Source organism: Musa acuminata, chromosome BXJ1-1 (assembly GCF_036884655.1).
Source record: "Musa acuminata AAA Group cultivar baxijiao chromosome BXJ1-1, Cavendish_Baxijiao_AAA, whole genome shotgun sequence".
Classification (NCBI taxonomy): Eukaryota; Viridiplantae; Streptophyta; class Magnoliopsida; order Zingiberales; family Musaceae; genus Musa; species Musa acuminata.
Window position 1 is genome coordinate 27,123,171 of NC_088327.1, and position 25,173 is coordinate 27,148,343.

Consider the following 25,173-nt stretch of genomic DNA (forward strand, 5'->3'; position numbering starts at 1 on the left):
TGGGGTCGCAATAGCGATTCCGAGATCGTTCGAGAAAGTGCCGATGGTTTCGGCGCGAGCTTGCCGTGACCGATACGCGGTCGTTGGGCTAGGGCTCGGAGAGAGCTTCCAATAGGGATTTCGTGATCGTTCGAGAAAGCGCCGGCGGTTTCGTGACGGGCAAGAGGCTCCGGACGTTGATGCGCCGGCCGCGACGTGCACATAGGCGAGGGACGAAGCACCCGAAACCGGTGCGATCATACCAGCACTAAACCACCGGATCCTATTAGAACTCCGAAGTTAAGCGTGCTTGGGCGAGAGTAGTACTAGGATGGGTGACCCCCCGGGAAGTCCTCGTGTTGCACTTCTTTCTGCGTCCCGAGATACGAAACATCTCCCGTAGACATCCGAGACGATTGTTTTCGGGCACGGAATTTGCCATGACCGCTACGCAGTCAGTGTCGTGGGGCTCGTAAAGAGCTTTCCGGATTGGGGTCGCAATAGCGATTCCGAGATCGTTCGAGAAAGTGCCGATGGTTTCGGCGCGAGCTTGCCGTGACCGATACGCGGTCGTTGGGCTAGGGCTCGGAGAGAGCTTCCAATAGGGATTTCGTGATCGTTCGAGAAAGCGCCGGCGGTTTCGTGACGGGCAAGAGGCTCCGGACGTTGATGCGCCGGCAGCGACGTGCACATAGGCGAGGGACGAAGCTCCCGAAACCGGTGCGATCATACAAGCACTAAACCACCGGATCCCTTCAGAACTCCGAAGTTAAGCGTGCTTGGGCGAGAGTAGTACTAGGATGGGTGACCTCCCGGGAAGTCCTCGTGTTGCACTTCTTTTTGCGTCCCGAGATACGAAACATCTCCCGTAGACCTCCGAGACGATTGTTTTCGGGCACGGAATTTGCCGTGACCGCTACGCAGTCAGTGTCGTGGGGCTCGGAAAGAGCTTTCCGGATTGGGGTCGCAATAGCGATTCAGAGATCGTTCGAGAAAGTGCCGATGGTTTCGGCGCGAGCTTGCCGTAACCGATACGCGGTCGTTGGGCTAGGGCTCGGAGAGAGATTCCAATAGGGATTTCGTGATCGTTCGAGAAAGCGCCGGCGGTTTCGTGACGGGCAAGAGGCTCCGGACGTTCATGCGCCGGCCGCGACATTCACATAGGCGAGGGACGAAGCACCCGAAACCGGTGCGATCACACCAGCACTAAACCACCGGATCCCTTCAGAACTCCGAAGTTATGCGTGCTTGGGCGAGAGTAGTACTAGGATGGGTGACCCCCCGGGAAGTCCTCGTGTTGCACTTCTTTTTGCGTCCCGAGATACGAAACATCTCCCGTAGACCTCCGAGACGATTGTTTTCGGGCACGGAATTTGCCATGAGCGCTACGCAGTCAGTGTCGTGGGGCTCGGAAAGAGCTTTCCGGATTGGGGTCGCAATAGTGATTCAGAGATCGTTCGAGAAAGTGCCGATGGTTTCGGCGCGAGCTTGCCGTGACCGATACGCGGTCGTTGGGCTAGGGCTCGGAGAGAGATTCCAATAGGGATTTCGTGATCGTTCGAGAAAGCGCCGGCGGTTTCGTGACGGGCAAGAGGCTCCGGACGTTGATGCGCCGGCCGCGACTTGCTCATAGGCGAGGGACGAAGCACCCGAAACCGGTGCGATCATACCAGCACTAAACCACCGGATCCTATTAGAACTCCGAAGTTAAGCGTGCTTGGGCGAGAGTAGTACTAGGATGGGTGACCCCCCGGGAAGTCCTCGTGTTGCACTTCTTTTTGCGTCCCGAGATACGAAACATCTCCCGTAGACCTCCGAGACGATTGTTTTCGGGCACGGAATTTGCCATGACCGCTACGCAGTCAGTGTCTTGGGGCTCGGAAAGAGCTTTCCAGATTGGGGTCGCATTAGTGATTCAGAGATCGTTCGAGAAAGTGCCGATGGTTTCGGCGCGAGCTTGCCGTGACCGATACGCGGTCGTTGGGCTAGGGCTCGGAGAGAGCTTCCAATAGGGATTTCGTGATCGTTCGAGAAAGCGCCGGCGGTTTCGTGACGGGCAAGAGGCTCCGGACGTTGATGCGCCGGCCGCGACGTGCACATAGGCGAGGGACGAAGCTCCCGAAACCGGTGCGATCACACCAGCACTAAACCACCGGATCCCTTCAGAACTCCGAAGTTAAGCGTGCTTGGGCGAGAGTAGTACTAGGATGGGTGACCCCCCGGGAAGTCCTCGTGTTGCACTTCTTTTTGCGTCCCGAGATACGAAACATCTCCCGTAGACCTCCGAGACGATTGTTTTCGGGCACGGAATTTGCCATGACCGCTACGCAGTCAGTGTCGTGGGGCTCGGAAAGAGCTTTCCGGATTGGGGTCGCAATAGCGATTCAGTGATCGTTCGAGAAAGTGCCGATGGTTTCGGCGCGAGCTTGCCGTGACCGATACGCGGTCGTTGGGCTAGGGCTCGGAGAGAGATTCCAATAGGGATTTCGTGATCGTTCGAGAAAGCGCCGGCGGTTTCGTGACGGGCAAGAGGCTCCGGACGTTGATGCGCCGGCCGCGACGTGCACATAGGCGAGGGACGAAGCACCCGAAACCGGTGCGATCATACCAGCACTAAACCACCGGATCCTATTAGAACTCCGAAGTTAAGCGTGCTTGGGCGAGAGTAGTACTAGGATGGGTGACCCCCCGGGAAGTCCTCGTGTTGCACTTCTTTTTGCGTCCCGAGAGACGTTGATGCGCCGGCCGCGACGTGCACATAGGCGAGGGACGAAGCTCCCGAAACCGGTGCGATCACACCAGCACTAAACCACCGGATCCCTTCAGAACTCCGAAGTTAAGCGTGCTTGGGCGAGAGTAGTACTAGGATGGGTGACCCCCCGGGATGTCCTCGTGTTGCACTTCTTTTTGCGTCCCGAGATACGAAACATCTCCCGTAGACCTCCGAGACGATTGTTTTCGGGCACGGAATTTGCCATGACCGCTACGCAGTCAGTGTCGTGGGGCTCGGAAAGAGCTTTCCGGATTGGGGTCGCAATAGCGATTCAGTGATCGTTCGAGAAAGTGCCGATGGTTTCGGCGCGAGCTTGCCGTGACCGATACGCGGTCGTTGGGCTAGGGCTCGGAGAGAGATTCCAATAGGGATTTCGTGATCGTTCGAGAAAGCGCCGGCGGTTTCGTGACGGGCAAGAGGCTCCGGACGTTGATGCGCCGGCCGCGACGTGCACATAGGCGAGGGACGAAGCACCCGAAACCGGTGCGATCATACCAGCACTAAATCACTGGATCCTATTAGAACTCCGAAGTTAAGCGTGCTTGGGCGAGAGTAGTACTAGGATGGGTGACCCCCCGGGAAGTCCTCGTGTTGCACTACTTTTTGCGTCCCGAGATACGAAACATCTCCCGTCGACCTCCGAGATGATTGTTTTCGGGCACGAAATTTGCCGTGACCGCTACACAGTCAGTATCGTGGGGCTCGGAAAGAGCTTTCCGGATTGGGGTCGCAATAGCGATTCCGAGATCGTTCGAGAAAGTGCCGATGGTTTCGGCGCGAGCTTGCCGTGACCGATACGCGGTCGTTGGGCTAGGGCTCGGAGAGAGCTTCCAATAGGGATTTCGTGATCGTTCGAGAAAGCGCCGGCGGTTTCGTGACGGGCAAGAGGCTCCGGACGTTGATGCGCCGGCCGCGACGTGCACATAGGCGAGGGACGAAGCACCCGAAACCGGTGCGATCATACCAGCACTAAACCACCGGATCCTATTAGAACTCCGAAGTTAAGCGTGCTTGGGCGAGAGTAGTACTAGGATGGGTGACCCCCCGGGAAGTCCTCGTGTTGCACTTCTTTCTGCGTCCCGAGATACGAAACATCTCCCGTAGACATCCGAGACGATTGTTTTCGGGCACGGAATTTGCCATGACCGCTACGCAGTCAGTGTCGTGGGGCTCGTAAAGAGCTTTCCGGATTGGGGTCGCAATAGCGATTCCGAGATCGTTCGAGAAAGTGCCGATGGTTTCGGCGCGAGCTTGCCGTGACCGATACGCGGTCGTTGGGCTAGGGCTCGGAGAGAGCTTCCAATAGGGATTTCGTGATCGTTCGAGAAAGCGCCGGCGGTTTCGTGACGGGCAAGAGGCTCCGGACGTTGATGCGCCGGCAGCGACGTGCACATAGGCGAGGGACGAAGCTCCCGAAACCGGTGCGATCATACAAGCACTAAACCACCGGATCCCTTCAGAACTCCGAAGTTAAGCGTGCTTGGGCGAGAGTAGTACTAGGATGGGTGACCTCCCGGGAAGTCCTCGTGTTGCACTTCTTTTTGAGTCCCGAGATACGAAACATCTCCCGTAGACCTCCGAGACGATTGTTTTCGGGCACGGAATTTGCCATGACCGCTACGCAGTCAGTGTCGTGGGGCTCGGAAAGAGCTTTCTGGATTGGGGTCGCAATAGCGATTCAGTGATCGTTCGAGAAAGTGCCGATGGTTTCGGCGCGAGCTTGCCGTGACCGATACGCGGTCGTTGGGCTAGGGCTCGGAGAGAGATTCCAATAGGGATTTCGTGATCGTTCGAGAAAGCGCCGGCGGTTTCGTGACGGGCAAGAGGCTCCGGACGTTGATGCGCCAGCCGCGACGTGCACATAGGCGAGGGACGAAGCACCCGAAACCGGTGCGATCATACCAGCACTAAACCACCGGATCCTATTAGAACTCCGAAGTTAAGCGTGCTTGGGCGAGAGTAGTACTAGGATGGGTGACCCCCCGGGAAGTCCTCGTGTTGCACTTCTTTTTGCGTCCCGAGATACGAAACATCTCCCGTAGACCTCCGAGACGATTGTTTTCGGGCACGGAATTTGCCATGACCGCTACGCAGTCAGTATCGTGGGGCTCGGAAAGATCTTTCCGGATTGGGGTCGCAATAGCGATTTCGAGAACGTTCGAGAAAGTGCCGATGGTTTCGGCGCGAGCTTGCCGTGACCGATACGCGGTCGTTGGGCTAGGGCTCGGAGAGAGCTTCCAATAGGGATTTCGTGATCGTTCGAGAAAGCGCCGGCGGTTTCGTGACGGGCAAGAGGCTCCGGACGTTGATGCGCCGGCCGCGACGTGCACATAGGCGAGGGACGAAGCTCCCGAAACCGGTGCGATCACACCAGCACTAAACCACCGGATCCCTTCAGAACTCCGAAGTTAAGCGTGCTTGGGCGAGAGTAGTACTAGGATGGGTGACCCCCCGGGAAGTCCTCGTGTTGCACTTCTTTTTGCGTCCCGAGATACGAAACATCTCCCGTAGACCTCCGAGACGATTGTTTTCGGGCACGGAATTTGCCATGACCGCTACGCAGTCAGTGTCGTGGGGCTCGGAAAGAGCTTTCCGGATTGGGGTCGCAATAGCGATTCAGTGATCGTTCGAGAAAGTGCCGATGGTTTCGGCGCGAGCTTGCCGTGACCGATACGCGGTCGTTGGGCTAGGGCTCGGAGAGAGATTCCAATAGGGATTTCGTGATCGTTCGAGAAAGCGCCGGCGGTTTCGTGACGGGCAAGAGGCTCCGGACGTTGATGCGCCGGCCGCGACGTGCACATAGGCGAGGGACGAAGCACCCGAAACCGGTGCGATCATACCAGCACTAAATCACTGGATCCTATTAGAACTCCGAAGTTAAGCGTGCTTGGGCGAGAGTAGTACTAGGATGGGTGACCCCCCGGGAAGTCCTCGTGTTGCACTACTTTTTGCGTCCCGAGATACGAAACATCTCCCGTCGACCTCCGAGATGATTGTTTTCGGGCACGAAATTTGCCGTGACCGCTACACAGTCAGTATCGTGGGGCTCGGAAAGAGCTTTCCGGATTGGGGTCGCAATAGCGATTCCGAGATCGTTCGAGAAAGTGCCGATGGTTTCGGCGCGAGCTTGCCGTGACCGATACGCGGTCGTTGGGCTAGGGCTCGGAGAGAGCTTCCAATAGGGATTTCGTGATCGTTCGAGAAAGCGCCGGCGGTTTCGTGACGGGCAAGAGGCTCCGGACGTTGATGCGCCGGCCGCGACGTGCACATAGGCGAGGGACGAAGCACCCGAAACCGGTGCGATCATACCAGCACTAAACCACCGGATCCTATTAGAACTCCGAAGTTAAGCGTGCTTGGGCGAGAGTAGTACTAGGATGGGTGACCCCCCGGGAAGTCCTCGTGTTGCACTTCTTTCTGCGTCCCGAGATACGAAACATCTCCCGTAGACATCCGAGACGATTGTTTTCGGGCACGGAATTTGCCATGACCGCTACGCAGTCAGTGTCGTGGGGCTCGTAAAGAGCTTTCCGGATTGGGGTCGCAATAGCGATTCCGAGATCGTTCGAGAAAGTGCCGATGGTTTCGGCGCGAGCTTGCCGTGACCGATACGCGGTCGTTGGGCTAGGGCTCGGAGAGAGCTTCCAATAGGGATTTCGTGATCGTTCGAGAAAGCGCCGGCGGTTTCGTGACGGGCAAGAGGCTCCGGACGTTGATGCGCCGGCAGCGACGTGCACATAGGCGAGGGACGAAGCTCCCGAAACCGGTGCGATCATACAAGCACTAAACCACCGGATCCCTTCAGAACTCCGAAGTTAAGCGTGCTTGGGCGAGAGTAGTACTAGGATGGGTGACCTCCCGGGAAGTCCTCGTGTTGCACTTCTTTTTGCGTCCCGAGATACGAAACATCTCCCGTAGACCTCCGAGACGATTGTTTTCGGGCACGGAATTTGCCATGACCGCTACGCAGTCAGTGTCGTGGGGCTCGGAAAGAGCTTTCTGGATTGGGGTCGCAATAGCGATTCAGTGATCGTTCGAGAAAGTGCCGATGGTTTCGGCGCGAGCTTGCCGTGACCGATACGCGGTCGTTGGGCTAGGGCTCGGAGAGAGATTCCAATAGGGATTTCGTGATCGTTCGAGAAAGCGCCGGCGGTTTCGTGACGGGCAAGAGGCTCCGGACGTTGATGCGCCGGCCGCGACGTGCACATAGGCGAGGGACGAAGCACCCGAAACCGGTGCGATCATACCAGCACTAAACCACCGGATCCTATTAGAACTCCGAAGTTATGCGTGCTTGGGCGAGAGTAGTACTAGGATGGGTGACCCCCCGGGAAGTCCTCGTGTTGCACTTCTTTTTGCGTCCCGAGATACGAAACATCTCCCGTAGACCTCCGAGACGATTGTTTTCGGGCACGGAATTTGCCATGAGCACTACGCAGTTAGTGTCGTGGGGCTCGGAAAGAGCTTTCCGGATTGGGGTCGCAATAGTGATTCAGAGATCGTTCGAGAAAGTGCCGATGGTTTCGGCGCGAGCTTGCCGTGACCGATACGCGGTCGTTGGGCTAGGGCTCGGAGAGAGATTCCAATAGGGATTTCGTGATCGTTCGAGAAAGCGCCGGCGGTTTCGTGACGGGCAAGAGGCTCCGGACGTTGATGCGCCGGCCGCGACGTGCACATAGGCGAGGGACGAAGCACCCGAAACCGGTGCGATCATACCAGCACTAAACCACCGGATCCTATTAGAACTCCGAAGTTAAGCGTGCTTGGGCGAGAGTAGTACTAGGATGGGTGACCCCCCGGGAAGTCCTCGTGTTGCACTTCTTTTTGCGTCCCGAGATACGAAACATCTCCCGTAGACCTCCGAGACGATTGTTTTCGGGCACGGAATTTGCCATGACCGCTACGCAGTCAGTGTCGTGGGGCTCGGAAAGAGCTTTCCGGATTGGGGTCGCATTAGTGATTCAGAGATCGTTCGAGAAAGTGCCTATGGTTTCGGCGCGAGCTTGACGTGACCGATACGCGGTCGTTGGGCTAGGGCTCGGAGAGAGCTTCCAATAGGGATTTCGTGATCGTTCGAGAAAGCGCCGGCGGTTTCGTGACGGGCAAGAGGCTCCGGACGTTGATGCGCCGGCCGCGACGTGCACATAGGCGAGGGACGAAGCTCCCGAAACCGGTGCGATCACACCAGCACTAAACCACCGGATCCCTTCAGAACTCCGAAGTTAAGCGTGCTTGGGCGAGAGTAGTACTAGGATGGGTGACCCCCCGGGAAGTCCTCGTGTTGCACTTCTTTTTGCGTCCCGAGATACGAAACATCTCCCGTAGACCTCCGAGACGATTGTTTTCGGGCACGGAATTTGCCATGACCGCTACGCAGTCAGTGTCGTGGGGCTCGGAAAGAGCTTTCCGGATTGGGGTCGCAATAGCGATTCAGTGATCGTTCGAGAAAGTGCCGATGGTTTCGGCGCGAGCTTGCCGTGACCGATACGCGGTCGTTGGGCTAGGGCTCGGAGAGAGATTCCAATAGGGATTTCGTGATCGTTCGAGAAAGCGCCGGCGGTTTCGTGACGGGCAAGAGGCTCCGGACGTTGATGCGCCGGCCGCGACGTGCACATAGGCGAGGGACGAAGCACCCGAAACCGGTGCGATCATACCAGCACTAAACCACCGGATCCTATTAGAACTCCGAAGTTAAGCGTGCTTGGGCGAGAGTAGTACTAGGATGGGTGACCCCCCGGGAAGTCCTCGTGTTGCACTTCTTTTTGCGTCCCGAGATACGAAACATCTCCCGTAGACCTCCGAGACGATTGTTTTCGGGCACGGAATTTGCCATGACCGCTACGCAGTCAGTATCGTGGGGCTCGGAAAGATCTTTCCGGATTGGGGTCGCAATAGCGATTTCGAGAACGTTCGAGAAAGTGCCGATGGTTTCGGCGCGAGCTTGCCGTGACCGATACGCGGTCGTTGGGCTAGGGCTCGGAGAGAGCTTCCAATAGGGATTTCGTGATCGTTCGAGAAAGCGCCGGCGGTTTCGTGACGGGCAAGAGGCTCCGGACGTTGATGCGCCGGCCGCGACGTGCACATAGGCGAGGGACGAAGCACCCGAAACCGGTGCGATCATACCAGCACTAAACCACCGGATCCTATTAGAACTCCGAAGTTAAGCGTGCTTGGGCGAGAGTAGTACTAGGATGGGTGACCCCCCGGGAAGTCCTCGTGTTGCACTTCTTTCTGCGTCCCGAGATACGAAACATCTCCCGTAGACATCCGAGACGATTGTTTTCGGGCACGGAATTTGCCATGACCGCTACGCAGTCAGTGTCGTGGGGCTCGTAAAGAGCTTTCCGGATTGGGGTCGCAATAGCGATTCCGAGATCGTTCGAGAAAGTGCCGATGGTTTCGGCGCGAGCTTGCCGTGACCGATACGCGGTCGTTGGGCTAGGGCTCGGAGAGAGCTTCCAATAGGGATTTCGTGATCGTTCGAGAAAGCGCCGGCGGTTTCGTGACGGGCAAGAGGCTCCGGACGTTGATGCGCCGGCAGCGACGTGCACATAGGCGAGGGACGAAGCTCCCGAAACCGGTGCGATCATACAAGCACTAAACCACCGGATCCCTTCAGAACTCCGAAGTTAAGCGTGCTTGGGCGAGAGTAGTACTAGGATGGGTGACCTCCCGGGAAGTCCTCGTGTTGCACTTCTTTTTGCGTCCCGAGATACGAAACATCTCCCGTAGACCTCCGAGACGATTGTTTTCGGGCACGGAATTTGCCGTGACCGCTACGCAGTCAGTGTCGTGGGGCTCGGAAAGAGCTTTCCGGATTGGGGTCGCAATAGCGATTCAGAGATCGTTCGAGAAAGTGCCGATGGTTTCGGCGCGAGCTTGCCGTAACCGATACGCGGTCGTTGGGCTAGGGCTCGGAGAGAGATTCCAATAGGGATTTCGTGATCGTTCGAGAAAGCGCCGGCGGTTTCGTGACGGGCAAGAGGCTCCGGACGTTCATGCGCCGGCCGCGACATTCACATAGGCGAGGGACGAAGCACCCGAAACCGGTGCGATCACACCAGCACTAAACCACCGGATCCCTTCAGAACTCCGAAGTTATGCGTGCTTGGGCGAGAGTAGTACTAGGATGGGTGACCCCCCGGGAAGTCCTCGTGTTGCACTTCTTTTTGCGTCCCGAGATACGAAACATCTCCCGTAGACCTCCGAGACGATTGTTTTCGGGCACGGAATTTGCCATGAGCGCTACGCAGTCAGTGTCGTGGGGCTCGGAAAGAGCTTTCCGGATTGGGGTCGCAATAGTGATTCAGAGATCGTTCGAGAAAGTGCCGATGGTTTCGGCGCGAGCTTGCCGTGACCGATACGCGGTCGTTGGGCTAGGACTCAGAGAGAGATTCCAATAGGGATTTCGTGATCGTTCGAGAAAGCGCCGGCGGTTTCGTGACGGGCAAGAGGCTCCGGACGTTGATGCGCCGGCCGCGACGTGCACATAGGCGAGGGACGAAGCACCCGAAACCGGTGCGATCATACCAGCACTAAACCACCGGATCCTATTAGAACTCCGAAGTTAAGCGTGCTTGGGCGAGAGTAGTACTAGGATGGGTGACCCCCCGGGAAGTCCTCGTGTTGCACTTCTTTTTGCGTCCCGAGATACGAAACATCTCCCGTAGACCTCCGAGACGATTGTTTTCGGGCACGGAATTTGCCATGACCGCTACGCAGTCAGTGTCGTGGGGCTCGGAAAGAGCTTTCCAGATTGGGGTCGCATTAGTGATTCAGAGATCGTTCGAGAAAGTGCCGATGGTTTCGGCGCGAGCTTGCCGTGACCGATACGCGGTCGTTGGGCTAGGGCTCGGAGAGAGCTTCCAATAGGGATTTCGTGATCGTTCGAGAAAGCGCCGGCGGTTTCGTGACGGGCAAGAGGCTCCGGACGTTGATGCGCCGGCCGCGACGTGCACATAGGCGAGGGACGAAGCACCCGAAACCGGTGCGATCATACCAGCACTAAACCACCGGATCCTATTAGAACTCCGAAGTTAAGCGTGCTTGGGCGAGAGTAGTACTAGGATGGGTGACCCCCCGGGAAGTCCTCGTGTTGCACTTCTTTCTGCGTCCCGAGATACGAAACATCTCCCGTAGACATCCGAGACGATTGTTTTCGGGCACGGAATTTGCCATGACCGCTACGCAGTCAGTGTCGTGGGGCTCGTAAAGAGCTTTCCGGATTGGGGTCGCAATAGCGATTCCGAGATCGTTCGAGAAAGTGCCGATGGTTTCGGCGCGAGCTTGCCGTGACCGATACGCGGTCGTTGGGCTAGGGCTCGGAGAGAGCTTCCAATAGGGATTTCGTGATCGTTCGAGAAAGCGCCGGCGGTTTCGTGACGGGCAAGAGGCTCCGGACGTTGATGCGCCGGCAGCGACGTGCACATAGGCGAGGGACGAAGCTCCCGAAACCGGTGCGATCATACAAGCACTAAACCACCGGATCCCTTCAGAACTCCGAAGTTAAGCGTGCTTGGGCGAGAGTAGTACTAGGATGGGTGACCCCCCGGGAAGTCCTCGTGTTGCACTTCTTTTTGCGTCCCGAGATACGAAACATCTCCCGTAGACCTCCGAGACGATTGTTTTCGGGCACGGAATTTGCCATGACCGCTACGCAGTCAGTGTCGTGGGGCTCGGAAAGAGCTTTCCGGATTGGGGTCGCAATAGCGATTCAGTGATCGTTCGAGAAAGTGCCGATGGTTTCGGCGCGAGCTTGCCGTGACCGATACGCGGTCGTTGGGCTAGGACTCAGAGAGAGATTCCAATAGGGATTTCGTGATCGTTCGAGAAAGCGCCGGCGGTTTCGTGACGGGCAAGAGGCTCCGGACGTTGATGCGCCGGCCGCGACGTGCACATAGGCGAGGGACGAAGCACCCGAAACCGGTGCGATCATACCAGCACTAAACCACCGGATCCTATTAGAACTCCGAAGTTAAGCGTGCTTGGGCGAGAGTAGTACTAGGATGGGTGACCCCCCGGGAAGTCCTCGTGTTGCACTTCTTTTTGCGTCCCGAGATACGAAACATCTCCCGTAGACCTCCGAGACGATTGTTTTCGGGCACGGAATTTGCCATGACCGCTACGCAGTCAGTGTCGTGGGGCTCGGAAAGAGCTTTCCAGATTGGGGTCGCATTAGTGATTCAGAGATCGTTCGAGAAAGTGCCGATGGTTTCGGCGCGAGCTTGCCGTGACCGATACGCGGTCGTTGGGCTAGGGCTCGGAGAGAGCTTCCAATAGGGATTTCGTGATCGTTCGAGAAAGCGCCGGCGGTTTCGTGACGGGCAAGAGGCTCCGGACGTTGATGCGCCGGCCGCGACGTGCACATAGGCGAGGGACGAAGCTCCCGAAACCGGTGCGATCACACCAGCACTAAACCACCGGATCCCTTCAGAACTCCGAAGTTAAGCGTGCTTGGGCGAGAGTAGTACTAGGATGGGTGACCCCCCGGGAAGTCCTCGTGTTGCACTTCTTTTTGCGTCCCGAGATACGAAACATCTCCCGTAGACCTCCGAGACGATTGTTTTCGGGCACGGAATTTGCCATGACCGCTACGCAGTCAGTATCGTGGGGCTCGGAAAGATCTTTCCGGATTGGGGTCGCAATAGCGATTTCGAGAACGTTCGAGAAAGTGCCGATGGTTTCGGCGCGAGCTTGCCGTGACCGATACGCGGTCGTTGGGCTAGGGCTCGGAGAAAGATTCCAATAGGGATTTCGTGATCGTTCGAGAAAGCGCCGGCGGTTTCGTGACGGGCAAGAGGCTCCGGACGTTGATGCGCCGGCCGCGACGTGCACATAGGCGAGGGACGAAGCACCCAAAACCGGTGCGATCATACCAGCACTAAACCACCGGATCCTATTAGAACTCCGAAGTTAAGCGTGCTTGGGCGAGAGTAGTACTAGGATGGGTGACCCCCCGGGAAGTCCTCGTGTTGCACTTCTTTCTGCGTCCCGAGATACGAAACATCTCCCGTAGACATCCGAGACGATTGTTTTCGGGCACGGAATTTGCCATGACCGCTACGCAGTCAGTGTCGTGGGGCTCGTAAAGAGCTTTCCGGATTGGGGTCGCAATAGCGATTCCGAGATCGTTCGAGAAAGTGCCGATGGTTTCGGCGCGAGCTTGCCGTGACCGATACGCGGTCGTTGGGCTAGGGCTCGGAGAGAGCTTCCAATAGGGATTTCGTGATCGTTCGAGAAAGCGCCGGCGGTTTCGTGACGGGCAAGAGGCTCCGGACGTTGATGCGCCGGCAGCGACGTGCACATAGGCGAGGGACGAAGCTCCCGAAACCGGTGCGATCATACAAGCACTAAACCACCGGATCCCTTCAGAACTCCGAAGTTAAGCGTGCTTGGGCGAGAGTAGTACTAGGATGGGTGACCTCCCGGGAAGTCCTCGTGTTGCACTTCTTTTTGCGTCCCGAGATACGAAACATCTCCCGTAGACCTCCGAGACGATTGTTTTCGGGCACGGAATTTGCCGTGACCGCTACGCAGTCAGTGTCGTGGGGCTCGGAAAGAGCTTTCCGGATTGGGGTCGCAATAGCGATTCAGAGATCGTTCGAGAAAGTGCCGATGGTTTCGGCGCGAGCTTGCCGTAACCGATACGCGGTCGTTGGGCTAGGGCTCGGAGAGAGATTCCAATAGGGATTTCGTGATCGTTCGAGAAAGCGCCGGCGGTTTCGTGACGGGCAAGAGGCTCCGGACGTTCATGCGCCGGCCGCGACATTCACATAGGCGAGGGACGAAGCACCCGAAACCGGTGCGATCACACCAGCACTAAACCACCGGATCCCTTCAGAACTCCGAAGTTATGCGTGCTTGGGCGAGAGTAGTACTAGGATGGGTGACCCCCCGGGAAGTCCTCGTGTTGCACTTCTTTTTGCGTCCCGAGATACGAAACATCTCCCGTAGACCTCCGAGACGATTGTTTTCGGGCACGGAATTTGCCATGAGCGCTACGCAGTCAGTGTCGTGGGGCTCGGAAAGAGCTTTCCGGATTGGGGTCGCAATAGTGATTCAGAGATCGTTCGAGAAAGTGCCGATGGTTTCGGCGCGAGCTTGCCGTGACCGATACGCGGTCGTTGGGCTAGGACTCAGAGAGAGATTCCAATAGGGATTTCGTGATCGTTCGAGAAAGCGCCGGCGGTTTCGTGACGGGCAAGAGGCTCCGGACGTTGATGCGCCGGCCGCGACGTGCACATAGGCGAGGGACGAAGCACCCGAAACCGGTGCGATCATACCAGCACTAAACCACCGGATCCTATTAGAACTCCGAAGTTAAGCGTGCTTGGGCGAGAGTAGTACTAGGATGGGTGACCCCCCGGGAAGTCCTCGTGTTGCACTTCTTTTTGCGTCCCGAGATACGAAACATCTCCCGTAGACCTCCGAGACGATTGTTTTCGGGCACGGAATTTGCCATGACCGCTACGCAGTCAGTGTCGTGGGGCTCGGAAAGAGCTTTCCAGATTGGGGTCGCATTAGTGATTCAGAGATCGTTCGAGAAAGTGCCGATGGTTTCGGCGCGAGCTTGCCGTGACCGATACGCGGTCGTTGGGCTAGGGCTCGGAGAGAGCTTCCAATAGGGATTTCGTGATCGTTCGAGAAAGCGCCGGCGGTTTCGTGACGGGCAAGAGGCTCCGGACGTTGATGCGCCGGCCGCGACGTGCACATAGGCGAGGGACGAAGCTCCCGAAACCGGTGCGATCACACCAGCACTAAACCACCGGATCCCTTCAGAACTCGAAGTTAAGCGTGCTTGGGCGAGAGTAGTACTAGGATGGGTGACCCCCCGGGATGTCCTCGTGTTGCACTTCTTTTTGCGTCCCGAGATACGAAACATCTCCCGTAGACCTCCGAGACGATTGTTTTCGGGCACGGAATTTGCCATGACCGCTACGCAGTCAGTATCGTGGGGCTCGGAAAGATCTTTCCGGATTGGGGTCGCAATAGCGATTTCGAGAACGTTCGAGAAAGTGCCGATGGTTTCGGCGCGAGCTTGCCGTGACCGATACGCGGTCGTTGGGCTAGGGCTCGGAGAAAGATTCCAATAGGGATTTCGTGATCGTTCGAGAAAGCGCCGGCGGTTTCGTGACGGGCAAGAGGCTCCGGACGTTGATGCGCCGGCCGCGACGTGCACATAGGCGAGGGACGAAGCACCCAAAACCGGTGCGATCATACCAGCACTAAACCACCGGATCCTATTAGAACTCCGAAGTTAAGCGTGCTTGGGCGAGAGTAGTACTAGGATGGGTGACCCCCCGGGAAGTCCTCGTGTTGCACTTCTTTTTGCGTCCCGAGATACGAAACATCTCCCGTAGACCTCCGAGACGATTGTTTTCGGGCACGGAATTTGCCATGACCGCTACGCAGTCAGTGTCGTGGGGCTCGGAAAGAGCTTTCCAGATTGGGGTCGCATTAGTGATTCAGAGATCGTTCGAGAAAGTGCCGATGGTTTCGGCGCGAGCTTGCCGTGACCGATACGCGGTCGTTGGGCTAGGGCTCGGAGAGAGCTTCCAATAGGGATTTCGTGATCGTTCGAGAAAGCGCCGGCGGTTTCGTGACGGGCAAGAGGCTCCGGACGTTGATGCGCCGGCCGCGACGTGCACATAGGCGAGGGACGAAGCTCCCGAAACCGGTGCGATCACACCAGCACTAAACCACCGGATCCCTTCAGAACTCCGAAGTTAAGCGTGCTTGGGCGAGAGTAGTACTAGGATGGGTGACCCCCCGGGAAGTCCTCGTGTTGCACTTCTTTTTGCGTCCCGAGATACGAAACATCTCCCGTAGACCTCCGAGACGATTGTTTTCGGGCACGGAATTTGCCATGACCGCTACGCAGTCAGTGTCGTGGGGCTCGGAAAGAGCTTTCCGGATTGGGGTCGCAATAGCGATTCAGTGATCGTTCGAGAAAGTGCCGATGGTTTCGGCGCGAGCTTGCCGTGACCGATACGCGGTCGTTGGGCTAGGGCTCGGAGAGAGATTCCAATAGGGATTTCGTGATCGTTCGAGAAAGCGCCGGCGGTTTCGTGACGGGCAAGAGGCTCCGGACGTTGATGCGCCGGCAGCGACGTGCACATAGGCGAGGGACGAAGCTCCCGAAACCGGTGCGATCATACAAGCACTAAACCACCGGATCCCTTCAGAACTCCGAAGTTAAGCGTGCTTGGGCGAGAGTAGTACTAGGATGGGTGACCTCCCGGGAAGTCCTCGTGTTGCACTTCTTTTTGCGTCCCGAGATACGAAACATCTCCCGTAGACCTCCGAGACGATTGTTTTCGGGCACGGAATTTGCCGTGACCGCTACGCAGTCAGTGTCGTGGGGCTCGGAAAGAGCTTTCCGGATTGGGGTCGCAATAGCGATTCAGAGATCGTTCGAGAAAGTGCCGATGGTTTCGGCGCGAGCTTGCCGTAACCGATACGCGGTCGTTGGGCTAGGGCTCGGAGAGAGATTCCAATAGGGATTTCGTGATCGTTCGAGAAAGCGCCGGCGGTTTCGTGACGGGCAAGAGGCTCCGGACGTTCATGCGCCGGCCGCGACATTCACATAGGCGAGGGACGAAGCACCCGAAACCGGTGCGATCACACCAGCACTAAACCACCGGATCCCTTCAGAACTCCGAAGTTATGCGTGCTTGGGCGAGAGTAGTACTAGGATGGGTGACCCCCCGGGAAGTCCTCGTGTTGCACTTCTTTTTGCGTCCCGAGATACGAAACATCTCCCGTAGACCTCCGAGACGATTGTTTTCGGGCACGGAATTTGCCATGAGCGCTACGCAGTCAGTGTCGTGGGGCTCGGAAAGAGCTTTCCGGATTGGGGTCGCAATAGTGATTCAGAGATCGTTCGAGAAAGTGCCGATGGTTTCGGCGCGAGCTTGCCGTGACCGATACGCGGTCGTTGGGCTAGGACTCAGAGAGAGATTCCAATAGGGATTTCGTGATCGTTCGAGAAAGCGCCGGCGGTTTCGTGACGGGCAAGAGGCTCCGGACGTTGATGCGCCGGCCGCGACGTGCACATAGGCGAGGGACGAAGCACCCGAAACCGGTGCGATCATACCAGCACTAAACCACCGGATCCTATTAGAACTCCGAAGTTAAGCGTGCTTGGGCGAGAGTAGTACTAGGATGGGTGACCCCCCGGGAAGTCCTCGTGTTGCACTTCTTTTTGCGTCCCGAGATACGAAACATCTCCCGTAGACCTCCGAGACGATTGTTTTCGGGCACGGAATTTGCCATGACCGCTACGCAGTCAGTGTCGTGGGGCTCGGAAAGAGCTTTCCAGATTGGGGTCGCATTAGTGATTCAGAGATCGTTCGAGAAAGTGCCGATGGTTTCGGCGCGAGCTTGCCGTGACCGATACGCGGTCGTTGGGCTAGGGCTCGGAGAGAGCTTCCAATAGGGATTTCGTGATCGTTCGAGAAAGCGCCGGCGGTTTCGTGACGGGCAAGAGGCTCCGGACGTTGATGCGCCGGCCGCGACGTGCACATAGGCGAGGGACGAAGCTCCCGAAACCGGTGCGATCACACCAGCACTAAACCACCGGATCCCTTCAGAACTCCGAAGTTAAGCGTGCTTGGGCGAGAGTAGTACTAGGATGGGTGACCCCCCGGGAAGTCCTCGTGTTGCACTTCTTTTTGCGTCCCGAGATACGAAACATCTCCCGTAGACCTCCGAGACGATTGTTTTCGGGCACGGAATTTGCCATGACCGCTACGCAGTCAGTGTCGTGGGGCTCGGAAAGAGCTTTCCGGATTGGGGTCGCAATAGCGATTCAGTGATCGTTCGAGAAAGTGCCGATGGTTTCGGCGCGAGCTTGCCGTGACCGATACGCGGTCGTTGGGCTAGGGCTCGGAGAGAGATTCCAATAGGGATTTCGTGATCGTTCGAGAAAGCGCCGGCGGTTTCGTGACGGGCAAGAGGCTCCGGACGTTGATGCGCCGGCCGCGACGTGCACATAGGCGAGTGACGAAGCACCCGAAACCGGTGCGATCATACCAGCACTAAACCACCGGATCCTATTAGAACTCCGAAGTTAAGCGTGCTAGGGCGAGAGTAGTACTAGGATGGGTGACCCCCCGGGAAGTCCTCGTGTTGCACTTCTTTTTGCGTCCCGAGATACGAAACATCTCCCGTAGACCTCCGAGACGATTGTTTTCGGGCACGGAATTTGCTATGACCGCTACGCAGTCAGTATCGTGGGGCTCGGAAAGATCTTTCCGGATTGGGGTCGCAATAGCGATTTCGAGAACGTTCGAGAAAGTGCCGATGGTTTCGGCGCGAGCTTGCCGTGACCGATACGCGGTCGTTGGGCTAGGGCTCGGAGAGAGCTTCCAATAGGGATTTCGTGATCGTTCGAGAAAGCGCCGGAGGTTTCGTGACGGGCAAGAGGCTCCGGACGTTGATGCGCCGGCCGCGACGTGCACATAGGCGAGGGACGAAGCACCCGAAACCGGTGCGATCATACCAGCACTAAACCACCGGATCCTATTAGAACTCCGAAGTTAAGCGTGCTTGGGCGAGAGTAGTACTAGGATGGGTGACCCCCCGGGAAGTCCTCGTGTTGCACTTCTTTCTGCGTCCCGAGATACGAAACATCTCCCGTAGACATCCGAGACGATTGTTTTCGGGCACGGAATTTGCCATGACCGCTACGCAGTCAGTGTCGTGGGGCTCGTAAAGAGCTTTCCGGATTGGGGTCGCAATAGCGATTCCGAGATCGTTCGAGAAAGTGCCGATGGTTTCGGCGCGAGCTTGCCGTGACCGATACGCGGTCGTTGGGCTAGGGCTCGGAGAGAGCTTCCAATAGGGATTTCGTGATCGTTCGAGAAAGCGCCGGCGGTTTCGTGACGGGCAAGAGGCTCCGGACGTTGATGCGCCGGCAGCGACGTGCACATAGGCGAGGGACGAAGCTCCCGAAACCGGTGCGATCATACAAGCACTAAACCACCGGATCCCTTCAGAACTCCGAAGTTAAGCGTGCTTGGGCGAGAGTAGTACTAGGATGGGTGACCTCCCGGGAAGTCCTCGTGTTGCACTTCTTTTTGCGTCCCGAGATACGAAACATCTCCCGTAGACCTCCGAGACGATTGTTTTCGGGCACGGAATTTGCCGTGACCGCTACGCAGTCAGTGTCGTGGGGCTCGGAAAGAGCTTTCCGGATTGGGGTCGCAATAGCGATTCAGAGATCGTTCGAGAAAGTGCCGATGGTTTCGGCGCGAGCTTGCCGTAACCGATACGCGGTCGTTGGGCTAGGGCTCGGAGAGAGATTCCAATAGGGATTTCGTGATCGTTCGAGAAAGCGCCGGCGGTTTCGTGACGGGCAAGAGGCTCCGGACGTTCATGCGCCGGCCGCGACATTCACATAGGCGAGGGACGAAGCACCCGAAACCGGTGCGATCACACCAGCACTAAACCACCGGATCCCTTCAGAACTCCGAAGTTATGCGTGCTTGGGCGAGAGTAGTACTAGGATGGGTGACCCCCCGGGAAGTCCTCGTGTTGCACTTCTTTTTGCGTCCCGAGATACGAAACATCTCCCGTAGACCTCCGAGACGATTGTTTTCGGGCACGGAATTTGCCATGAGCGCTACGCAGTCAGTGTCGTGGGGCTCGGAAAGAGCTTTCCGGATTGGGGTCGCAATAGTGATTCAGAGATCGTTCGAGAAAGTGCCGATGGTTTCGGCGCGAGCTTGCCGTGACCGATACGCGGTCGTTGGGCTAGGGCTCGGAGAGAGATTCCAATAGGGATTTCGTGATCGTTCGAGAAAGCGCCGGCAGTTTCGTGACGGGCAAGAGGCTCCGGACGTTGATGCGCCGGCCGCGACGTGCACATAGGCGAGGGACGAAGCACCCGAAACCGGTGCGATCATACCAGCACTAAACCACCGGATCCTATTAGAACTCCGAAGTTAAGCGTGCTTGGGCGAGAGTAGTACTAGGATGGGTGACCCCCCGGGAAGTGTAACACCCCTCATTTCCGAGTGTTCGTATAATTTTTGGTGATAATGTAAGCATCTATTTTAATTGACAAAAGAAATAGAGTATGAATTAGAGGTAACTTATTTTTAAGATTTGGGAGATCTGTTAAAAAAAAAAAAAAAAAAAAAAGAAAGAATCTGAGGACCTATATGTAAACCCTAAGGACCTAATCGTGAATATGATAAAAACAAGGACTAAACTGCAAAATGCACCAAATGACAAATTCCACCGCTTAAGCTTCTCTGCCTTCGTTGTTAAGGAAGCAGAGGAGGCAGCTCGTGGGTGATCAGGGAAAGAAAGAAAGAAAGAAAGAAGAAGAAGAAGAAGAAGAAGAAGAAGAGGAAGAAAATTGGGGCTTTTAGGGTTCTTGCTTTAATCTTGTCATTTCGGGTCAAAATTTCCAAAGGCAAGTGTTCTAACCCCATCCTACAGAAGTATTAGACTCTGTTTTTATGTTGATTCAAAATAAATTGGAAGATTTCTATTTAGAAACTGATATGTCTCTCTTTGGACTTAAAACCATGGATTCTGAAATATTTTCGGTATATTGACCCCTATACACTGTTTCGGCTATAAGTTTTAGCACAAAATGTGAATTCAGGCAGGAACTATTTTGTTTGTAATTAGACTCTTATGTCTTTCTTTTGACACCGATTTTGTAGAATTTGGACACCGAATACTTACCCAAACTTTTCTTTCAAATGAGACTATAGATGCTGTAAAACAGACTTCAAGATTTCTGACCTATCGATACTAAGTTATCTATAACTCCCTGTTGAGAATTCTGATTTGTACCAAACTGATTTTATTTGAAACTAGATTTGAAAATATTTCTTTGGACATACAGTTTGAAAATTTTGGAGTTCAATTGCCCACCCTACCGTCTGTTGAATCCGACCCTATAAATTCTGTAAAACAGTGATTGTGATTTTGACCTTGTGTTACCAAATCAGAGGTAACTCTGTGTTGGGAGCCCTGTTTCATATGAAATCTGTTCCATCCGAATATAGATTGATATATGATTCGACCATAGCCTTCTTATGGGTATTGGAGCATAATTGTTATTCTGAAATATTTGTTTGATGTGCCACTGGAATTCTGTCCGAAATCGAGCTTTGGTCGATTTCGCATATTCTGTTCCATTTCCTTTGGATACTTGAGTTCGCCTAATCTTCTTATTGCAATTGAGCTGATTATAATTGCTTGGAATCCCTGTACACTCTTGCTTTCATTTCTTTCCTAAAATGAATACTTTTGTGAGAGATTTGTTCCTTGCATCACACTGCTTTTGAAAAGGCACATGTACGTTTGGTTGTTCCGCGTGTGCTTCCGTTATATGCTACTTTTTGTTGAAACTGCCTTCTTGTACTCTGGTGTGTGGGATTGTCTGGACCTTTGCCAGAAATGGTAAAGGGTATGCGCTGATTTGCCCGCTTTGTGGGGTCCCGCTTTGAGGGATATTCTGGTATGCGCTTATTTGCCCGCTTTGTGGGGTCCCGCTTTGTGGGATATTGCTTAGAGCCTGCGATGCTCTGCCGGCCCCTTTGACTTCACCTAGACGTGGGTGGATGGAGCTCCCAGACGTGGGAGACTTTTGTCAGGTGGTCATTCAGAAATGGATGAATCACATTCTGACTGAGATCCCACTACACCCTCTATATGTTTGATATGACATCCAGAGTTTTTGTGAGTTATTTCTGTTCGTGCTCTGGATAGTTATGATATGATTGCAACGTCAAGGACGACGTTTGAGCTTCTGTACGACATATGAGTTTGATATGCTCTGAAATGCTTCATTCACTGTTGATTTTGCTTCGTAATGTTCCATATGTCGTTGATGTGATTTGGAACATTTTAAATGCCATTGATAAGCTCCGATATGTTTCCTTTGTTTCTGATATGCTCCAATTACTCTATGCCCCATCTGTCAGGAACCAAATATGTATGATTAAAAAGGACAACTATGATTTCTGCTCCTAATGATATTAAGTATACGAAATCGTATATTCTGCTTTGTGTTTGAAAACTGCATCTCTTTGGAAATTGTACTATTTTGATATGGATATGTTAGTCACTTGCTGAGCTCTTTATGCTCACCCCATTTGTTGATAAATTTTTCAGGATAGCGTATCGCTTGCTTAAATGTTAAGAATGGGCTGAGACAGTGGAGAGTTTAGAAGACGTTGGGCAGAACTTTTGTTAGCATATATGTAGTTGTGTATAAGTTACTCTGCATATTATGAAATGTGACGATGAATCTGGACCTGTGGATTTTGTGTAAGATAAAGGATCCCTTGTGTATAGGATTTTGGAATGTTAAATTAAATTTGTGTAATGATATGAACTTATGGTAAATCGATGATTCTGGTGACTGCATAGATTTCCCCACTTGTGGATTTATATTGTGATTTTTATTTGGTGAGTTGAGTTCAGATTGCATGAATTATCGAGTGATGTATGCTATGTTTATGAATTGCACAGGGTTATGAATTGATAGATTATAGAGGTGAAATTTGATCTGAATGTTTTCTTAGTGACCTCAAACGTGTGTTTGGATCCTGGGTTAGTTGAGACAAAAAAAAAATTTTAAATATCATGGATATTTTTAGGGGTGTGACAGAGGTGGTATCAGAGCCTGATTTGAGAATCACTAAGAATATTATCTTTATTTGAGGTTTATTGACTGTCATTAGAGATTGATCAAAGAAAATGTTCTTTTGATGTTTTAGGAAGCGAGGATGACGAGATCATCTGGTTCTCCTGTTGCATCTACTGCTGATCAATTGAGTGGTATTATGCGGACTTTGGAGACTATGGCACAAGTGATGCAACAACAACAACAACCTGTCCAACAAGGAAATAGTGATGGGACAGAGACATCAAACCAGACGGGGTTGGGAATTGGACAGTTTAAGAAGCTTAGTCCTCCCAGTTTCAGTGGTGAGTCTGATCCAATGGTGGCGGAACGATGGATGATGCAGATAGAGAAAATATTTGATGCCTTAAGTTACTCTGATGAACGAAAGGTTTTTCTTGCCACCTTTATGCTGGAAGGAGAAGCTGAACACTGGTGGAGAATGATTAAGAGGATGTCTGAAATCAAACATGAGCCAATGACATGGAAGTTATTCCAAGAAAAGTTTTACGACAAATATTTTCCAGATTGCATGAGAGAGCAAAAAGAATTGGAGTTCTTGAATCTTATCCAGGGAAGCATGACGGTTACAAAGTATGAATCTAAATTTACTGAGCTCTCCAGGTTTGCCACACATATGACTGATGATGAATCTAGAAAGGCAAGAAGGTTTGAAAGGGGATTACGGCCGGCAATAAGAAGCCGAATGTCAGCTTTAAAATTACAAACATATGCTGATACGGTAGAAAGAGCTTTGAAAATTGAAAGAGACATGGAGGAAATTCAAGAAATCATTGGCAAGAACCAAAGGAACAAATTTACTAGCAAAAGCAGGAGAGAAAATGAATACGAAGATAGTAACAAGAGGTTTAAGACATCTGGATTTGAGAAAAGGAAACCATGGGGGAGGACTCAGTTATGTGAAAAATGCGGATTAAATCATGAGACAAGTCGGTGTTTTCGGGTGACTGGAGCATGTTTTAATTGTGGAAAGCTAGGTCATCAAATAAAAGATTGCCCACTGAACAGGAAAAGAGAGCCACTGTCTCCTAGACCCTCAGCCCATGCTAGAGTATACGCTATCACTGAACAAGATTCTAGAGCTTCTAAATCAGTGGTGGAAGGTATTCTTCATGTTTCTAAAAGAAATGCAAAAGTTTTGTTTGATCCCGGCTCCAACTTATCGTTTGTTTCAAAATACTTTGCTTGTCACTTGGATATTCCACCTAAATCCCTGGATTATATGTTATATGTAACAACTGCTGTTGGAGATTCATTGGCAACAAACTTGGTCTACCCATCTTGTTTGATCTCTATTGGAGACCACGAATTCCTTGCTGATTTGATTCTCCTAGAGATCCAGGGCTTTGATATTATACTCGGCATGGATTGGTTATCTTCTCATCACGCTAGTATTGATTGTTACAAAAAAATAATTACTTTCTGCATACCAGATCAGCCTATATTTTTCTTTGAGGGCATTAAGCATGATTTGCCTCCTTGCTTAATATCCGCACTTCAAGCTTATCATCTTATGCAGAAAGGTTGTTTTTGTTATGTGGTGTGTGTAAAGGAGCATTCAAATCAGGAAACCCACCTTGATGAAATTTCAGTGGTCAAAGAATTCCCTGATGTATTTCCAGACGACTTGCCTGGTTTACCTCTAGATAGAGAGGGTGAATTTGCTATTGATCTAGTCCCCAGTACCGCCCCAATATCTAAGCCTCCCTACAGAATGGCACCACTTGAGCTTGAAGAATTAAAGAAGCAAATACAAGAATTATTAGATAAGGGTTTCATACGACCCAGTGTGTCCCCATGGGGTGCTCCGGTACTATTAGTGAAGAAGAAGGATGGAACATTGAGGCTTTGTATTGATTATAGACAGTTGAATCAGGTGACCATCAAAAACAAATACCCCATACCTAGAATTGATGATTTGTTTGATCAACTGCAGGGTGCACAAGTATTCTCTAAGATTGACCTGAGGTCAGGTTACTATCAGTTAAAGATCAAGGAGGAGGATATTTCAAAAACAGCTTTCAGAACTCGATATGGTCATTATGAATTCTTGGTGATGCCGTTTGGTTTGACAAATGCCCCTGCAGCTTTTATGGAACTAATGAATAGGATATTTCAACCGCTCTTGGATATCTGTGTAATTGTATTTATTGATGACATATTGGTGTATTCAAAGAGTAACCAGGAGCATGAGGAACACTTGAGAGATGTGTTGTCCATACTGAGAGAAAAGAAGTTGTATGCGAAGTTCAGCAAATGTGAATTTTGGTTGAATGAAGTTGCTTTCTTAGGTCATGTGATTTCAGGGAAGGGTATATCTGTTGATCCAAGGAAAATAGAAGCTGTAGTTGAATGGGAAGTACCAACAAATGTAACAGAGGTTAGAAGTTTCTTGGGCATGGCAGGTTATTACAGGAGATTTGTGGAGGGATTTTCTCGAATTGCTCAACCTCTCACCAAACTCACTAAGAAGAATATGAAATTTGTATGGGGCGATGATTGTGAGCAAAGCTTTCAAGAGTTAAAAAGAAGATTGACTAGTGCCCCTATTCTCACTATTCCAAGTGGTAGTGAGGGATTTGTAGTTTATACTGATGCTTCAAGAAAGGGGCTAGGATGTGTTTTGATGCAGGAAGGGAGAGTAATTGCTTATGCTTCTAGGCAACTTAAAGGTTATGAATTGAATTATCCAACTCATGATTTGGAATTAGCAGCAATCATTTTTGCTCTAAAGATTTGGAGACATTAT

The 25,173-nt window shown here is 53.1% G+C and overlaps 42 non-coding genes and 1 pseudogene across 42 annotated transcripts; all 43 read left to right on the forward strand.

The window, feature by feature from the left end:
- Positions 1 to 228: 228 nt before the first annotated feature.
- Positions 229 to 347, forward strand: LOC135588277 (5S ribosomal RNA). Its single transcript, XR_010476172.1, has one exon. It is a non-coding gene; the product is annotated as a 5S ribosomal RNA (ribosomal RNA).
- A 350-nt stretch (positions 348 to 697) lies between these two features.
- Positions 698 to 816, forward strand: LOC135589646 (5S ribosomal RNA). Its single transcript, XR_010477058.1, has one exon. It is a non-coding gene; the product is annotated as a 5S ribosomal RNA (ribosomal RNA).
- A 350-nt stretch (positions 817 to 1,166) lies between these two features.
- Positions 1,167 to 1,285, forward strand: LOC135591068 (5S ribosomal RNA). The gene has a single exon (XR_010478427.1). It is a non-coding gene; the product is annotated as a 5S ribosomal RNA (ribosomal RNA).
- A 350-nt stretch (positions 1,286 to 1,635) lies between these two features.
- Positions 1,636 to 1,754, forward strand: LOC135588280 (5S ribosomal RNA). The gene has a single exon (XR_010476174.1). It is a non-coding gene; the product is annotated as a 5S ribosomal RNA (ribosomal RNA).
- A 350-nt stretch (positions 1,755 to 2,104) lies between these two features.
- LOC135588551 (5S ribosomal RNA) lies at positions 2,105 to 2,223 on the forward strand. The gene has a single exon (XR_010476329.1). It is a non-coding gene; the product is annotated as a 5S ribosomal RNA (ribosomal RNA).
- Positions 2,224 to 2,573: 350 nt separating this feature from the next.
- LOC135588285 (5S ribosomal RNA) lies at positions 2,574 to 2,692 on the forward strand. The gene has a single exon (XR_010476175.1). It is a non-coding gene; the product is annotated as a 5S ribosomal RNA (ribosomal RNA).
- Positions 2,693 to 2,764: 72 nt separating this feature from the next.
- LOC135591365 (5S ribosomal RNA) lies at positions 2,765 to 2,883 on the forward strand. Its single transcript, XR_010478493.1, has one exon. It is a non-coding gene; the product is annotated as a 5S ribosomal RNA (ribosomal RNA).
- A 350-nt stretch (positions 2,884 to 3,233) lies between these two features.
- On the forward strand, positions 3,234 to 3,352 carry LOC135589056 (5S ribosomal RNA). The gene has a single exon (XR_010476581.1). It is a non-coding gene; the product is annotated as a 5S ribosomal RNA (ribosomal RNA).
- Positions 3,353 to 3,702: 350 nt separating this feature from the next.
- LOC135588290 (5S ribosomal RNA) lies at positions 3,703 to 3,821 on the forward strand. The gene has a single exon (XR_010476180.1). It is a non-coding gene; the product is annotated as a 5S ribosomal RNA (ribosomal RNA).
- Positions 3,822 to 4,171: 350 nt separating this feature from the next.
- LOC135589657 (5S ribosomal RNA) lies at positions 4,172 to 4,290 on the forward strand. Its single transcript, XR_010477069.1, has one exon. It is a non-coding gene; the product is annotated as a 5S ribosomal RNA (ribosomal RNA).
- Positions 4,291 to 4,640: 350 nt separating this feature from the next.
- On the forward strand, positions 4,641 to 4,759 carry LOC135588294 (5S ribosomal RNA). The gene has a single exon (XR_010476183.1). It is a non-coding gene; the product is annotated as a 5S ribosomal RNA (ribosomal RNA).
- A 350-nt stretch (positions 4,760 to 5,109) lies between these two features.
- LOC135588555 (5S ribosomal RNA) lies at positions 5,110 to 5,228 on the forward strand. The gene has a single exon (XR_010476330.1). It is a non-coding gene; the product is annotated as a 5S ribosomal RNA (ribosomal RNA).
- A 350-nt stretch (positions 5,229 to 5,578) lies between these two features.
- LOC135589062 (5S ribosomal RNA) lies at positions 5,579 to 5,697 on the forward strand. The gene has a single exon (XR_010476584.1). It is a non-coding gene; the product is annotated as a 5S ribosomal RNA (ribosomal RNA).
- Positions 5,698 to 6,047: 350 nt separating this feature from the next.
- On the forward strand, positions 6,048 to 6,166 carry LOC135588299 (5S ribosomal RNA). Its single transcript, XR_010476184.1, has one exon. It is a non-coding gene; the product is annotated as a 5S ribosomal RNA (ribosomal RNA).
- A 350-nt stretch (positions 6,167 to 6,516) lies between these two features.
- LOC135589668 (5S ribosomal RNA) lies at positions 6,517 to 6,635 on the forward strand. Its single transcript, XR_010477080.1, has one exon. It is a non-coding gene; the product is annotated as a 5S ribosomal RNA (ribosomal RNA).
- A 350-nt stretch (positions 6,636 to 6,985) lies between these two features.
- LOC135590836 (5S ribosomal RNA) lies at positions 6,986 to 7,104 on the forward strand. Its single transcript, XR_010478247.1, has one exon. It is a non-coding gene; the product is annotated as a 5S ribosomal RNA (ribosomal RNA).
- A 350-nt stretch (positions 7,105 to 7,454) lies between these two features.
- On the forward strand, positions 7,455 to 7,573 carry LOC135588301 (5S ribosomal RNA). Its single transcript, XR_010476185.1, has one exon. It is a non-coding gene; the product is annotated as a 5S ribosomal RNA (ribosomal RNA).
- A 350-nt stretch (positions 7,574 to 7,923) lies between these two features.
- On the forward strand, positions 7,924 to 8,042 carry LOC135588558 (5S ribosomal RNA). The gene has a single exon (XR_010476332.1). It is a non-coding gene; the product is annotated as a 5S ribosomal RNA (ribosomal RNA).
- A 350-nt stretch (positions 8,043 to 8,392) lies between these two features.
- Positions 8,393 to 8,511, forward strand: LOC135588306 (5S ribosomal RNA). The gene has a single exon (XR_010476187.1). It is a non-coding gene; the product is annotated as a 5S ribosomal RNA (ribosomal RNA).
- A 350-nt stretch (positions 8,512 to 8,861) lies between these two features.
- LOC135588307 (5S ribosomal RNA) lies at positions 8,862 to 8,980 on the forward strand. Its single transcript, XR_010476188.1, has one exon. It is a non-coding gene; the product is annotated as a 5S ribosomal RNA (ribosomal RNA).
- A 350-nt stretch (positions 8,981 to 9,330) lies between these two features.
- Positions 9,331 to 9,449, forward strand: LOC135589679 (5S ribosomal RNA). The gene has a single exon (XR_010477091.1). It is a non-coding gene; the product is annotated as a 5S ribosomal RNA (ribosomal RNA).
- Positions 9,450 to 9,799: 350 nt separating this feature from the next.
- LOC135591079 (5S ribosomal RNA) lies at positions 9,800 to 9,918 on the forward strand. Its single transcript, XR_010478429.1, has one exon. It is a non-coding gene; the product is annotated as a 5S ribosomal RNA (ribosomal RNA).
- A 350-nt stretch (positions 9,919 to 10,268) lies between these two features.
- On the forward strand, positions 10,269 to 10,387 carry LOC135588309 (5S ribosomal RNA). Its single transcript, XR_010476190.1, has one exon. It is a non-coding gene; the product is annotated as a 5S ribosomal RNA (ribosomal RNA).
- Positions 10,388 to 10,737: 350 nt separating this feature from the next.
- LOC135588316 (5S ribosomal RNA) lies at positions 10,738 to 10,856 on the forward strand. The gene has a single exon (XR_010476196.1). It is a non-coding gene; the product is annotated as a 5S ribosomal RNA (ribosomal RNA).
- A 350-nt stretch (positions 10,857 to 11,206) lies between these two features.
- On the forward strand, positions 11,207 to 11,325 carry LOC135590064 (5S ribosomal RNA). Its single transcript, XR_010477476.1, has one exon. It is a non-coding gene; the product is annotated as a 5S ribosomal RNA (ribosomal RNA).
- Positions 11,326 to 11,675: 350 nt separating this feature from the next.
- LOC135588317 (5S ribosomal RNA) lies at positions 11,676 to 11,794 on the forward strand. Its single transcript, XR_010476197.1, has one exon. It is a non-coding gene; the product is annotated as a 5S ribosomal RNA (ribosomal RNA).
- A 350-nt stretch (positions 11,795 to 12,144) lies between these two features.
- LOC135588563 (5S ribosomal RNA) lies at positions 12,145 to 12,263 on the forward strand. Its single transcript, XR_010476333.1, has one exon. It is a non-coding gene; the product is annotated as a 5S ribosomal RNA (ribosomal RNA).
- A 350-nt stretch (positions 12,264 to 12,613) lies between these two features.
- LOC135588324 (5S ribosomal RNA) lies at positions 12,614 to 12,732 on the forward strand. Its single transcript, XR_010476199.1, has one exon. It is a non-coding gene; the product is annotated as a 5S ribosomal RNA (ribosomal RNA).
- A 350-nt stretch (positions 12,733 to 13,082) lies between these two features.
- LOC135589690 (5S ribosomal RNA) lies at positions 13,083 to 13,201 on the forward strand. Its single transcript, XR_010477102.1, has one exon. It is a non-coding gene; the product is annotated as a 5S ribosomal RNA (ribosomal RNA).
- Positions 13,202 to 13,551: 350 nt separating this feature from the next.
- On the forward strand, positions 13,552 to 13,670 carry LOC135591090 (5S ribosomal RNA). Its single transcript, XR_010478431.1, has one exon. It is a non-coding gene; the product is annotated as a 5S ribosomal RNA (ribosomal RNA).
- A 350-nt stretch (positions 13,671 to 14,020) lies between these two features.
- On the forward strand, positions 14,021 to 14,139 carry LOC135588328 (5S ribosomal RNA). The gene has a single exon (XR_010476203.1). It is a non-coding gene; the product is annotated as a 5S ribosomal RNA (ribosomal RNA).
- Positions 14,140 to 14,489: 350 nt separating this feature from the next.
- On the forward strand, positions 14,490 to 14,607 carry LOC135592486 (5S ribosomal RNA). Its single transcript, XR_010479084.1, has one exon. It is a non-coding gene; the product is annotated as a 5S ribosomal RNA (ribosomal RNA).
- Positions 14,608 to 14,957: 350 nt separating this feature from the next.
- Positions 14,958 to 15,076, forward strand: LOC135588335 (5S ribosomal RNA). Its single transcript, XR_010476207.1, has one exon. It is a non-coding gene; the product is annotated as a 5S ribosomal RNA (ribosomal RNA).
- Positions 15,077 to 15,426: 350 nt separating this feature from the next.
- Positions 15,427 to 15,545, forward strand: LOC135588565 (5S ribosomal RNA). The gene has a single exon (XR_010476336.1). It is a non-coding gene; the product is annotated as a 5S ribosomal RNA (ribosomal RNA).
- Positions 15,546 to 15,895: 350 nt separating this feature from the next.
- LOC135589701 (5S ribosomal RNA) lies at positions 15,896 to 16,014 on the forward strand. Its single transcript, XR_010477113.1, has one exon. It is a non-coding gene; the product is annotated as a 5S ribosomal RNA (ribosomal RNA).
- Positions 16,015 to 16,364: 350 nt separating this feature from the next.
- Positions 16,365 to 16,483, forward strand: LOC135591101 (5S ribosomal RNA). The gene has a single exon (XR_010478433.1). It is a non-coding gene; the product is annotated as a 5S ribosomal RNA (ribosomal RNA).
- Positions 16,484 to 16,833: 350 nt separating this feature from the next.
- Positions 16,834 to 16,952, forward strand: LOC135588338 (5S ribosomal RNA). Its single transcript, XR_010476208.1, has one exon. It is a non-coding gene; the product is annotated as a 5S ribosomal RNA (ribosomal RNA).
- A 350-nt stretch (positions 16,953 to 17,302) lies between these two features.
- On the forward strand, positions 17,303 to 17,421 carry LOC135588568 (5S ribosomal RNA). The gene has a single exon (XR_010476337.1). It is a non-coding gene; the product is annotated as a 5S ribosomal RNA (ribosomal RNA).
- A 350-nt stretch (positions 17,422 to 17,771) lies between these two features.
- Positions 17,772 to 17,890, forward strand: LOC135588515 (5S ribosomal RNA). Its single transcript, XR_010476309.1, has one exon. It is a non-coding gene; the product is annotated as a 5S ribosomal RNA (ribosomal RNA).
- A 350-nt stretch (positions 17,891 to 18,240) lies between these two features.
- LOC135588340 (5S ribosomal RNA) lies at positions 18,241 to 18,359 on the forward strand. Its single transcript, XR_010476209.1, has one exon. It is a non-coding gene; the product is annotated as a 5S ribosomal RNA (ribosomal RNA).
- Positions 18,360 to 18,709: 350 nt separating this feature from the next.
- LOC135589723 (5S ribosomal RNA) lies at positions 18,710 to 18,828 on the forward strand. The gene has a single exon (XR_010477135.1). It is a non-coding gene; the product is annotated as a 5S ribosomal RNA (ribosomal RNA).
- Positions 18,829 to 19,178: 350 nt separating this feature from the next.
- Positions 19,179 to 19,297, forward strand: LOC135591112 (5S ribosomal RNA). Its single transcript, XR_010478435.1, has one exon. It is a non-coding gene; the product is annotated as a 5S ribosomal RNA (ribosomal RNA).
- A 350-nt stretch (positions 19,298 to 19,647) lies between these two features.
- Positions 19,648 to 19,762, forward strand: LOC135592560 (5S ribosomal RNA; annotated as a pseudogene).
- Positions 19,763 to 25,173: the final 5,411 nt, after the last annotated feature.